Source organism: Melopsittacus undulatus, chromosome 6 (assembly GCF_012275295.1).
Source record: "Melopsittacus undulatus isolate bMelUnd1 chromosome 6, bMelUnd1.mat.Z, whole genome shotgun sequence".
In the NCBI taxonomy this organism is placed as follows: Eukaryota; Metazoa; Chordata; class Aves; order Psittaciformes; family Psittaculidae; genus Melopsittacus; species Melopsittacus undulatus.
In genome coordinates this window covers 35,314,094-35,325,165 of record NC_047532.1, presented here as the reverse complement: position 1 = coordinate 35,325,165, position 11,072 = coordinate 35,314,094, and the positions used below count along the sequence as shown (strand labels likewise).

Below are 11,072 nucleotides of genomic sequence, written 5' to 3'. Positions count from 1 at the left end.
GTGAGGGGTGTGGTGAGGTTGGGAGAGCTCGGTGCTGAGTGGTATGGCACGGAGGAGGCTGTGCCTCACGCGTCGGGCCGATGCCCTCTGGGGCCGTTCCGCCTTCTGTACCAAAGGTGTTTTTGGTACAGCAGTGCATTCTTTTAGAACTCTTGTAAACTGTGCATACACAACGTGCTCTACAGATGCTGGTTACAGGAACTTCTGAAAACAATTCACTTCGGGGTATTTTTAGCATATGTAACCCCTTTTTCTCACTCCTGGTTTTCTTGAAGAGGTAGGGAAGGGAAAACAAAACTAAACCTCCAGAACCCCAAAACACAACACTAGTTTCTTCTTCTCTTCGGGATTTAGGACTAAAATTTTGAACATAACCAATGTAGGAATGTAAAAAAAAGTGACAACATTCTTAAAGCAGATAAGAGATCTACACATCTATTTTTTTATGTGAATCAAATGTAGGAGGTAGTTGGAAGGGTTCCAGCTGGAAAGTTTTAAACACTTTTCAATTATGAAGTTTTATGTCCTTAGCAGTGGTATTAAGTGCTAGTTCTGATTGAAAGTGTAATGGCACCTGCCATAACTAGTCAGAAGTACAGTATTAGCTAACTGTGGATACTTAAACATCTTCAGAAAAATTTAGGTTCCTTTGGATCATGCAGACAGGCTTGGAATAGTAATGGTGTTACTAGTGCTATAACAACCTGAAGCAGAAGCAGTTTTCTGCGTGTGAAAAAAAAAAAAAAAAAATGAAGGAGTAGGTCTCAGAACGTGTTGGCATCCCGCGGAAGTGTTTAGTTTCCCGAGTTCTTCTGTAATTTGCACATGACAAGATACTACTGAAATACACCATCTCAAATGATCCTTACTTAGTGAGCATGCACATACATAGTAAAGAAGAAAAATAATAGAAAGTAGAACCTTTAAAACTTTATTTGAAAACAGGCAAACAAGTAGATGTTCTACCAGCAGGGCTCTGCAATTCTTTTTTTTTTTCTCTCTCTCTACATTTTTCCAGACTTAGTCTTATAAGTACTCATCTCCTTCTCCATCCTCTTCTTCTACTGAGTCTATACCGACTTCTTCGCAGTCTTTCTCAAGGGCAGCCAGATCTTCTCGGGCTTCAGAAAATTCTCCTTCCTCCATTCCTTCCCCAACATACCAATGCACAAAAAGCATGCTTAGCATACATGAGATCAAATTTGTGGTTGAGGCAAGCCCATGCTTCAGCAATAGCAGTTGTGTTACTCAACATACACACAGCCCACTGCACCTTTGCGAGGTCACCACCTGGTACCACAGTTGGAGGCTGGTAGTTAATGCCCACCTTTAAGAAAACACATAAAAGTTTTCCTTATGAGTGCTAAGGCTCAAAGACTTATTTCTGTTAGCAATCAAAAATCACCATGGTTATGAATAAAATACCTTGCAGTTCTTCTGCACTTCATCAAAATGTTTAACAGGGACATTACAATATTTTGGAATGACTGTTACCTCTAAATACTATGCAATTAAGCGCTTAAAAAGCACTGCAAGTACCTTGAATCCAGTTGGGCACCAATCCACAAACTGAATGGTACGTCTAGCCTTGATAGTAGTAATAGCTGCATTGACGTCTTTGGGAACAACATCACCTCTGTATAACATGCAGCAGGCCATGGTACTTGCCATGGCCAGGGTCACATTTTACCATCTGGTTGGCTGGCTCAAAACAAGCATTAGTAATTTCAGCCACAGATAACTGCTCATGATAGGCTTTTTCAGCAGAGACAACAGGGGCATATGTTACCGGGGAAATGGATTCATGGGTATGGAACAAGGTTAGTTTGAAATTCTGTCAGATCTACATTGAGGGCTCCATCAAAATGCAGTGAAGCAGTGATGGATGAAACAATTTGCCCAATTAATCGTTTTAAATTAGTGTAAGTAGGACGTCCAATGTCAAGGTTACGATGACATATATCGTAAGTGGCTTCATTGTCTACCATGAAGGCACAGTCTGAATGCTCTAATGTTGTATGGGTAGTTAGAATTGAGTTGTAGGGTTCCACTACAGCAGTGGAAACTTGTGGTGCTGGATAAATTGCAAATTCTAGTTTAGACTTTTTGCGATAGTCAACAGAGAGCCTTTCCATGAGCAGAGATGCAAATCCTGAACCAGTGCCTCCTCCAAAACTATGAAAGATAAGGAAACCTTGCAGCCCTGTGCACAGATCGGCCTGTAATGGGGTGGAAAAGAGTGGGAGAAAAGAAAAAAAATATTTTCCAGAAAGCAGTATTAAAATAATCATTCAACAGCTTTTCCTTCTTAAGTGTGTTATAGATTTTTATAATACCCCCCAGCATTCTTGAAAGGTGATCTTCTTTTTTCCCTGTGTGCCTTTACTCAAAAGTACCGGTGCCACTGTGTAACTTTTTCTGAATAGGAGTATTTTACTATTTCAAAATTGCTTTATTGTTTGTAATGCCATTTTAGTTCTACTATAAGCAAGAGCAGCTGAGCACCACTGTGATAAAATTATTATAAATTACAGCTAGGTTGTATCTTTAGAATCTGTTTGTTCCCATTCTGGCTTTCAGCAAGAATCAATTAGATGCTGAAAACAAGTTTTTTATTTAAAATTACAAAACTTGAAAGACTATCACCATTTAATTCTGAATCACATGATCCTGTATGAGTTTCTCAGTGCAGTGTCAGCCATTTTAATTACTTTTTTTTTTAAGTATTCAACCAAAATCTGAGGTTGAGGGTACTATTTTGCACCACTTACAGTGGGCATGAAATCAAACTGAAAATTACAAATAATAAAGTATAACAGCATTGTTACACTTTTTTAAGGCTTTTAGAATGCTTCTGAGGTATCCTTAAAATACTTTCAAATACTGCTATTTCAAAACCTGGGGAGGAAAAAAAAAAAAAGTAGTAAGTTTTATTTACTGAATTTTTATTTAACTGGGGGCAGGAGCAAGAATGATGCGCGGATAGACTCCACAACTAGTTAGTTGTAAAGTAGGTATGCTTTTATTCAGCGCTGAGGTGCATGGGGATAGCTCCTCCAAAGCATGCACACCTCAGGGTTGTTCTCCCTTTACATTTATTCTCTTAAGGTATACATAGACATGAGGTTGCTCAATCCACCTACACATATTTAGTATCTATCCCCGCTTCGTATTATAATGAGCCGGAAGGTCCTTTGCACCTGCGCAGTGCCCCTTCTGGTCATGGGCAGGGGTCTCAGGATGAAGTAAATGAGTCTTCCTCTTGTGGGTAGGGGTCTTCAAGATGAAGTAAATGAGTCTTCCTCTTCTTAAACTTTACACCTTTTAACCTTCAGACATGGCCTTAGGGTTTGGTCGGCACCCAGTCTGCTTCTCCCCGGCTTCTCAGTAGGACCAAACACCTATGCTTTTGTCATGGTCTTAGGGCTTGGTCGCCCAGTCTACCTCTCCCCGGCTTATCAGCAGGACCAATCATCTGCTTTTGTCAGTAGAACTAGCATCTGCTTCTCCCCCTCCAGCAGTAATGAATGCCTTGGCAAGATGGCAATGGCAGGTACTTAGGACAGACAATACTTTTGTTTAAGCAAAGAAATTCCTTTAACGCCCTTGTACAATTTCTCTGTATTACCCCCCTGTACATTGGTTACCCCTGTATCAAGACAAGTTTTAAACAATAAACTATGCACAAAATTCTTAGGGAAGAAACCGCATCAAACCACTGTTATAGATAGCTGTAGAGCTGTACCAATTATTTTAAATATGGACTTGCAGCATGAATTTGTATCAGTTTGCGAATGCGGTTTTGCACTAGATCAACAATCTCTTTTCCAATGGTATAATGGCCTCTGGCATAATTATTGGCTGCATCTTCTTTCCCGGTAATGAGCTGCTCAGGATGGAATAACTGCCTATATGTGCCTGTATGTACTTTATCTGTAAGAAAACAGATTACCACAACATAGATTCAATCTATTCAGTTCTCTGTGTGCCACTTAGTGACTACACACTAAGCACACGTCAAAAGAATGTAGACAGCATCCTCGACTATAAACAGCTTGTCTGACTAGACTAGAAAGCTGGCACAACTTCAGCTCTTTTGTTTAGGGGAAGATATCAGGCACTCATAAAACAAACAGTATTTGTTCCTGAAAAGAGGTTCACTCAGAATATCTACATTGCAGGTACAGACAAGATTCCAGATAGCAACTGAACAAAACTCTAGGTGCAGTGCAGCACTCTAGAAAAGTTTTGCTGTTTTCCAAATGTGAAACCTTAACCCTAACCTGTGAAACATAATTTCTTTCAAGTAACACTAACCTCAAATGTCAAAACAGCATGCAGACACACATCTTTCAAACTACAGGGTTCTGATCACACACAAAACCAAATAACACTACCACCAAAAAAAAAGCACCAAAAACCAAACAAAAAAAAAAAAACCAAACCCCAGACCATATGTAATCTGTACGGAAGCTTCACTTCTATACTGAAAGTCTTTAATGTTGGGTACATACCAACAACACTTGGCTCTAGGTCTACAAACACTGCTCTGGGAACGTGTTTACCAGCTCCTGTCTCACTGAAGAAGGTGTTAAATGAATCGTCTCCACCTCCCACAGTTTTATCACTAGGCATTTGACCATCAGGCTGGATTTCATGTTCAAGACAATACAATTCCCAACATGCATTGCCAATCTGTACACCAGCCTGACCAATGTGGATGGATATGCATTCACGCTGCAGATTGAAAACAAAATAATGAGATATGGATCTACCTGTCTTCCAGATTTTCTTCTCATAACTAGTCATCTGTGGGTTGTATTTTTTCATGAGCTTTCTCTACTTCAGTATCTCCTGGTTGCTCTTGAGTGACTATAACTCATCAAATTGTCTGCTGCTTGCAAGATTCTACTTACCTTAGCTGACTCGTATGAGAGTATTGGAAGCTCTTGAATACAACACAGTCTCTGTGAACACATAGGTTAATATAGATTCATCCTCCCTTACCATGCTGCATGGATATTTTAATATTCTGCTTAGTCTCTTCTTAATCTTCCTTTAGTCTTGGAAGACTTCTTTAGAGCATCCCCTAATTTCCTTTATTTGGTGCCAAATCATGTACTGCGCAAGAATTCCTCCTATATAGGACCAATTAGTATGTCTTCCTTTACAATAAGCAGATATCTAATGCCTGGCAATTCAAACATATTTGGGTGCCTTTCTGAAACCATCCAGGAGTCCAAATCAGATGTCACCTGCCCACTTTTAGCCAGCTACTTTGATTGTAAGCAACTGTTCCATGAATATTTGATCTGTCAATACCCTGATTCTGTGTTACACCCGAGATGGAAATGAGCTGCTCTTCTAGCTTACTGTTATAGCATATTTAGGAAAAAACTGAGGTGGAAAAACCTGGGCTGCTCCTTCCTTGGTAGCTTCATCAAATCTTGTATTCTTACTTTCATGTTTTAATTTTCACACCTTGGTTCTGTCATTAGCCTTTTGCCAGCGAGACTTCTGTGCTCGTTCCTACTTCTACTCAGCTGGGAGCTCGTTTCCAACGCTCTCACGCCGCCTCGCCGCTCCCGTCTCCCGGTGTGGGGCTGCCTTGCTGCGCCCATCGCCGGCGCAAGAGAGCCTCTGCACCCAGACCTGACGCAGCACGCGGCGCTGCCGAATGCTGATGCAGCACCTCCCCTCCCTTTGGCTACCTGCAAGCTCCCGGCGCAGTGCACGCTAACAGCCTGAGGGGACGGAGAGCACAGGCCCCGCCGGTTACTGCCACGCTGTTTCCCGCCGTCCGGGTCAGGTTTCGGTCTGCCCCAGGCATCTCCACGGGAGACGCGAACTTAAGAGTCAAGCCTCCGTTGCTTTTTTACACATCCCGTCTCACCAGCTGCCGGCCAGTTTTTATCCCTCCCCTCCCTTTAACTACCATGACATTAATTTTTCTCCTCCTCCCCAGTCTTTTTGCCTTACTGCTACTGCGGGGCGTTCTCACAGAGACCGCAAGTCCTACCAGAGCACACACTATTGTTAGAAAAGGGTGAAATTTAATGTTAGAAATAATTATATTTGAATGTTTGCAAATCAATAGTAGCCCTTTGATTTTGCTGTTCTGTACCTTAGTTAATCGTTTTGTATCTTAGTTGTAACGTTGCTGTTCTGTACCTTAGTTGTAATTTAGGCATGGGTGGATTTAAGAAAGTATTGTAAAACCTTATCCAAGCAGAACATACAGATTGACCAGAGGCAGCCGAGTGAAAACAAGAAAATGCTGGCATCCACATAATGGTTGGGGCCTGTTCAAAGAACAGACAGGTCAAAAAGGACAAAGCGAGGAAGACTTCTTACTTCATCTGAGGAAGACTCCTTACTTCATCAGGACAACCACCAAAGGGGGGCTGCGCAAGCGCAGAAGAGGCTGATGTTGTAATAAGACTGATGAGGCAATCACTGATGCATATGTATCAGTCAAGGTACCAATTTAGGTTTAATATGCATTGATTGCGCAAGTTTTGATGTATAAATTCCGAGCGCGATGTGACAGGGTCAAAGCCAGATTTGGGCGATTGCCCCTGGTTTCCCAGCGCTGCAGTAAAGCACCTCATATAACCATTCCGGTGGTTATGTGTGCATTCTTACGCTAACACTATCACAGACTCCCCAAGCCGCCACCGCCGCTACAGCAACCCTCCCAAGTACCCTTCCTCTGCCCAACCGGGAGGACCCCGCTCCCCACCATAACGTCCCGGTAAGCTGCAGAACGTCCACCACCACCCGCCGCACAACACCGACCGACTACAACTAACCGCCTCGTCCCCGCGTGCTGGCTCCCTATTGGCTGCCACCCAGAAGGTGCAGAGGCGAACGGAGCTCGCTGATTCGCCCTCCCGAAAGCGCGCGAGCGGAGCTGCCTGCAGCGGGTGGGGCGTCCCGGACTCGAGGTGCCGGGCTCTGCTGTGGGGGATGGGGATCGGGGGTGCGGCCGGTCTGTGTGAAATTGGCTTGACTCGGGTGCGCTGCTGTGGTGTCTATTCTTAAGGCTGGGGGAGGGCTTACGTCTGCTAGGGGAACGGTATAAGTGACTTCACATGGTTCTGGACAGGAAAATAAGACCTCTGACAGCCTGGAAATTTGTTTTAGCAGAGAAGGACCAGTAGCTGGAGAGATGAAGCTGGATGCCTAGAGCTGAAGTGAGCATGCTTAGCTGCTCTCTGGAGTAGCTGCTATGCCATGCTACAGATGGCTTTTTTCTCTCCAAAGACAAGCAAATAACAGATTTGCTGTTAACAGTAAGACTTGAGAAAAATTAAAATGAAATTGCTATTAATTCCTTGAAGCAAGTGATGTGTAATTTATGTCAAGCAGGAGTCTAGTGTAAGCTGAACCTTAATTGCAGTGCTTTGGGGTTTTCTAAGATAAGTGTAATGGCAAACATGCAAAGATAATCACTGCCACCTTTATAATTTGATAAAAACAGATTAGCTTGTTAACTTGTTTGCTTTTAAGTTCTTCACAGGGAGGTGATTTATCTTCTTTCATTAGGGATGTATGAATAAGTTAGGGTCAAGTTCTTGCTAGGCAAATCTGCTGTATACTCCTCAACTTCCTGCCCAGTATGACAATAGTTCAAGTTGGTTGGAATCAGCAAAGACAGAGGCCCTTGTCCATTACATTAACTTGTATAGCTTACTGAAGCAACTTCTGAGTCCGTTGCTCCCATAGGCAAAGGAGAGAAAAGCACTGGTATGGGATGATTTAGACTCTGAGCTCTACCATACTCCCAAGATGCTGTTTTTCTTGTAGTGACCCATACCTATTTCTCTTTGTCTCATACGTTCCTTTCTGCATCTTCAGACTGTAATAAACACAGAAATGTATTGGCATTCACAAATCATAGGTGTGGTTATGTGGATATAATTATACGAGTTTATAATAACAAAACCAAAGCTCAATAAAGACCTAAGATGAGCGAACCGGAGTCATATAGTAGAAGAATCTGTGAAGTTAAATAGAAGAAAAAGGGGGGGGGGGGTTTGCATGCTTGATAGAAGTAAAGCTAGTGCCTGTAAAATCTAGAGTTAAAGTACTTTTTAGCTTAACTTAGGTTGTAGAAAGAGAACAATGTTTATGTTGTTAGTCTGTGGAATTTAGTGGCCCCACTAAATGTGAGTTAACTGTTTCACACTGGTCCTCTAAAGTATATTTAGTTTTAAAGAACAATGTTTGTGTTGTAAGTCTGTGGTGAGATAACAAGAGTTAGCGACCCCACTAAGCATGAAGGAGTTATTTCACACCATCCTTGTACTTATCAGTTAGTTCAAAGACAGACCCTCCCAAACATCTGCTAGCTTGGGATACTCCTGTCCTGCTATAAATTTTGCAGGAAGGTCACACTGTTTCAAATCTTCGTTAGTTATTAGAATAATTACAAATATGGCTGGTTTTAGTGAGCTGTGTAATTACTGAGGTGTCCAACTGGGCCAAAGGTGAAAAGCACACTGTGAGGAAGACTGCTTACTTCATCTTGAAGACCCCTACTCACATGAGGAAGACTGATTACTTCATCCTCGAGACCCCTGCCCGCAATTATTGAAGAGCAGTGTGCAGACGCCAAGAGGAGGAGACTTATGATAATAAATTACTGGACTTAATTATAATGTTCCCTGCCTATATGCAGGGATTATGAATATGTATATGACTAATGGAATTGTGAAGGTATATAAACCTGTAACAAATACTAATCACTTGTGCCTCTGGCTACGGTCACGCGCCCAGCGCTGTTTGCTTTTGCTTTATTGACTTTGTCCCTTAATAAAACCTTGTTATCTTGTTTAGAGAAGTGGATTTGTATTTCACAAGACTATTGGTTTGCTGAGAGTACCAAACTACGAGGATTTACTGATTTTTGTGTATTTACTGGTGTGTCATTGATGCTGACTTAATGAGTACATTCCCTGCTTTTGGAGGCATGACATAAACTGCTGTACCAAACCTTTTATAGGATATGGTTTGTGCTGATCTCTGTGGTTGTAGCCATATTGATCATATCAAATTGGAAAATACCAGACTGGAGCATGCTGTTGTTTTATGGATGACCAAGTCTGTATTTCTAGTATATTCAAGAGAAGATAACAGAACTTTTGCAAGCATTGTATGAAAGATAAATTAGACGGGGCATAAGGAGACAGTAGAGGGATAATAAACAGCATAAATGAAAAAAGTGAACTGTGCAAGTCAGCATTTCTGGCTGCAAGCCATTCTCTGTTGCAGGTTTTAATGGAGCTGTAGGTGTTGGGAACTTGCTGTTAAAACTCCAGCTTCCATGTCTCCTGGCTTGTCCAAGAGTAGTTTTCCTTTCAGTCTGCTGCATACATTGCTGTAAGAGTTAGGAAGCAGGTGGGAACCAGTCCAGTTTGCAGAAGAGCTTACGCTGGAAAATTACTGTGAATGAATTCTCTTTGTCACTTTTGGTTTTGATGCTATGTGAGTCCTTATGGAAATCTTCCATCTTTCCCCCCCCCCAAAAAAAAAGAGTTCTAAGAAACAGTTTCTAAGAATTTTGTCTTACTATAGTTTTCCTTGTAAGTATATAGCTTTAATTGTGAAAATTATAATACAAGTTTTATTTCACTATTTGTGACCTATGAATTTGTGCTGACCAACTGTCCTGGGTTTAAACCATGACACCAACACAGGTACACAGGCAGATTTTAAACTCCATCTTCTGCTGAATCTATGACAGTATGGCAATAATTCAATGAAAAACAGGTTCTTGCCTAGAAAACTACACTTCTGTTTGAAACATCTCTGTAGACAGAAGTTAAAATTTGCTTGTAAAAGATGAGTCAGTCTCAACACTGCCTAGGACCGTGGCAATATGTGTTTAAATCTAAACAGAAGTAATTATGTATTCACACAGAAGAAAGTTCTCTCAAAAATCAGTCTTAGAGTCTGGGTTTTATATTACTGCTTTTGCCTCTGACAAAGTCTGGCAAACCTATTATAAGACAACAAATTTGCTCATCAGATACATGTGATTTTAATGGAAGCCCAGTTTGCCCTGATGAAAACCTTTATACAAAATTTGTTGGCAAAGTTTTAAAGACACGTAAAAGCTGAAATTTGGTTTCTTTTTGTGGTTGTTCATGTGGTGGTGTTTTTTTAGTTTTGTTGGTTTGGTTTTGGTTGTTGTGGTTTGTTTTTGTTTTTGTTTTTTTTTAACATTAACCAGCATATTTAGATAAAACTACATGACTTTCTTTCATCTAGCATCCAGGTTTATCCAAGAAGACTGCTGCATAAATCCCTTTTTTTGACAAAACATTTTTCAATTGATAACAGTGCTGGCTCAGTGACTTAATGGAACAGTTTCTTTTTTATTTATTTACTGGCACGTAGTAGCACCTGGGAATGGTGGGTGGTAGTACTCAGTTTTTAGCAAAGGAAACTTTCAAAACTTGTCCTTTTTTTTTTTTTTATTTAACAGCAGGCCAAGACAATGAAGAAGAAAAAAATCTTTTCCTCATCAGCTGTCAGTTCCAGCAAGTATCTACTTGATTTAAAATTACAGCTTGTTCAGTTACAGTCCTGGGGAGAAGCTGTAGGAAACTTCAAAGTGGTTTCACTAAGTGACATAAAAATGTTTTTCAAAAGGCGCTATCCTGTAATGGTGTAAATGTTTTTAATTGTCACTGACCCTGGCAGTGATTGATGACTTCACAGAGAGATACTTAACGATTCTCGACAACGTATGTGTCTCTGCATAATGTGTCATGCCATATGCTTTCACGTTGTTTGGTGTATTAGAAATGCTACTTTCTACATCAGATTTTTGTTACAAGGTGAATTTATGGAAAACAGCATTCTGGACAGCCTCATGCTTTGTCCTTTCGCTTTCTTGACATCTTCGTAAACTCGTGAGCAGTTTCTTGTCTGTAACTTACGGTTAACTAATTGTACGTGGCACACGGGCAGAGCCGAGCGCCCCGCAGAGATGGGTGCGCAACATGTCCGCTAGGTGGCTTCGGGTCACGGGGACGGCGCCTGCCGCGGCCTCGGCGCCGCCG

At 41.4% G+C, this 11,072-nt stretch overlaps 1 pseudogene; it reads right to left on the bottom strand.

The window, feature by feature from the left end:
* Window positions 1-1,026: 1,026 nt before the first annotated feature.
* Window positions 1,027-4,650, bottom strand: LOC101873773 (tubulin alpha-3 chain-like; annotated as a pseudogene).
* Between the last annotated feature and the right edge of the window lie 6,422 nt (window positions 4,651-11,072).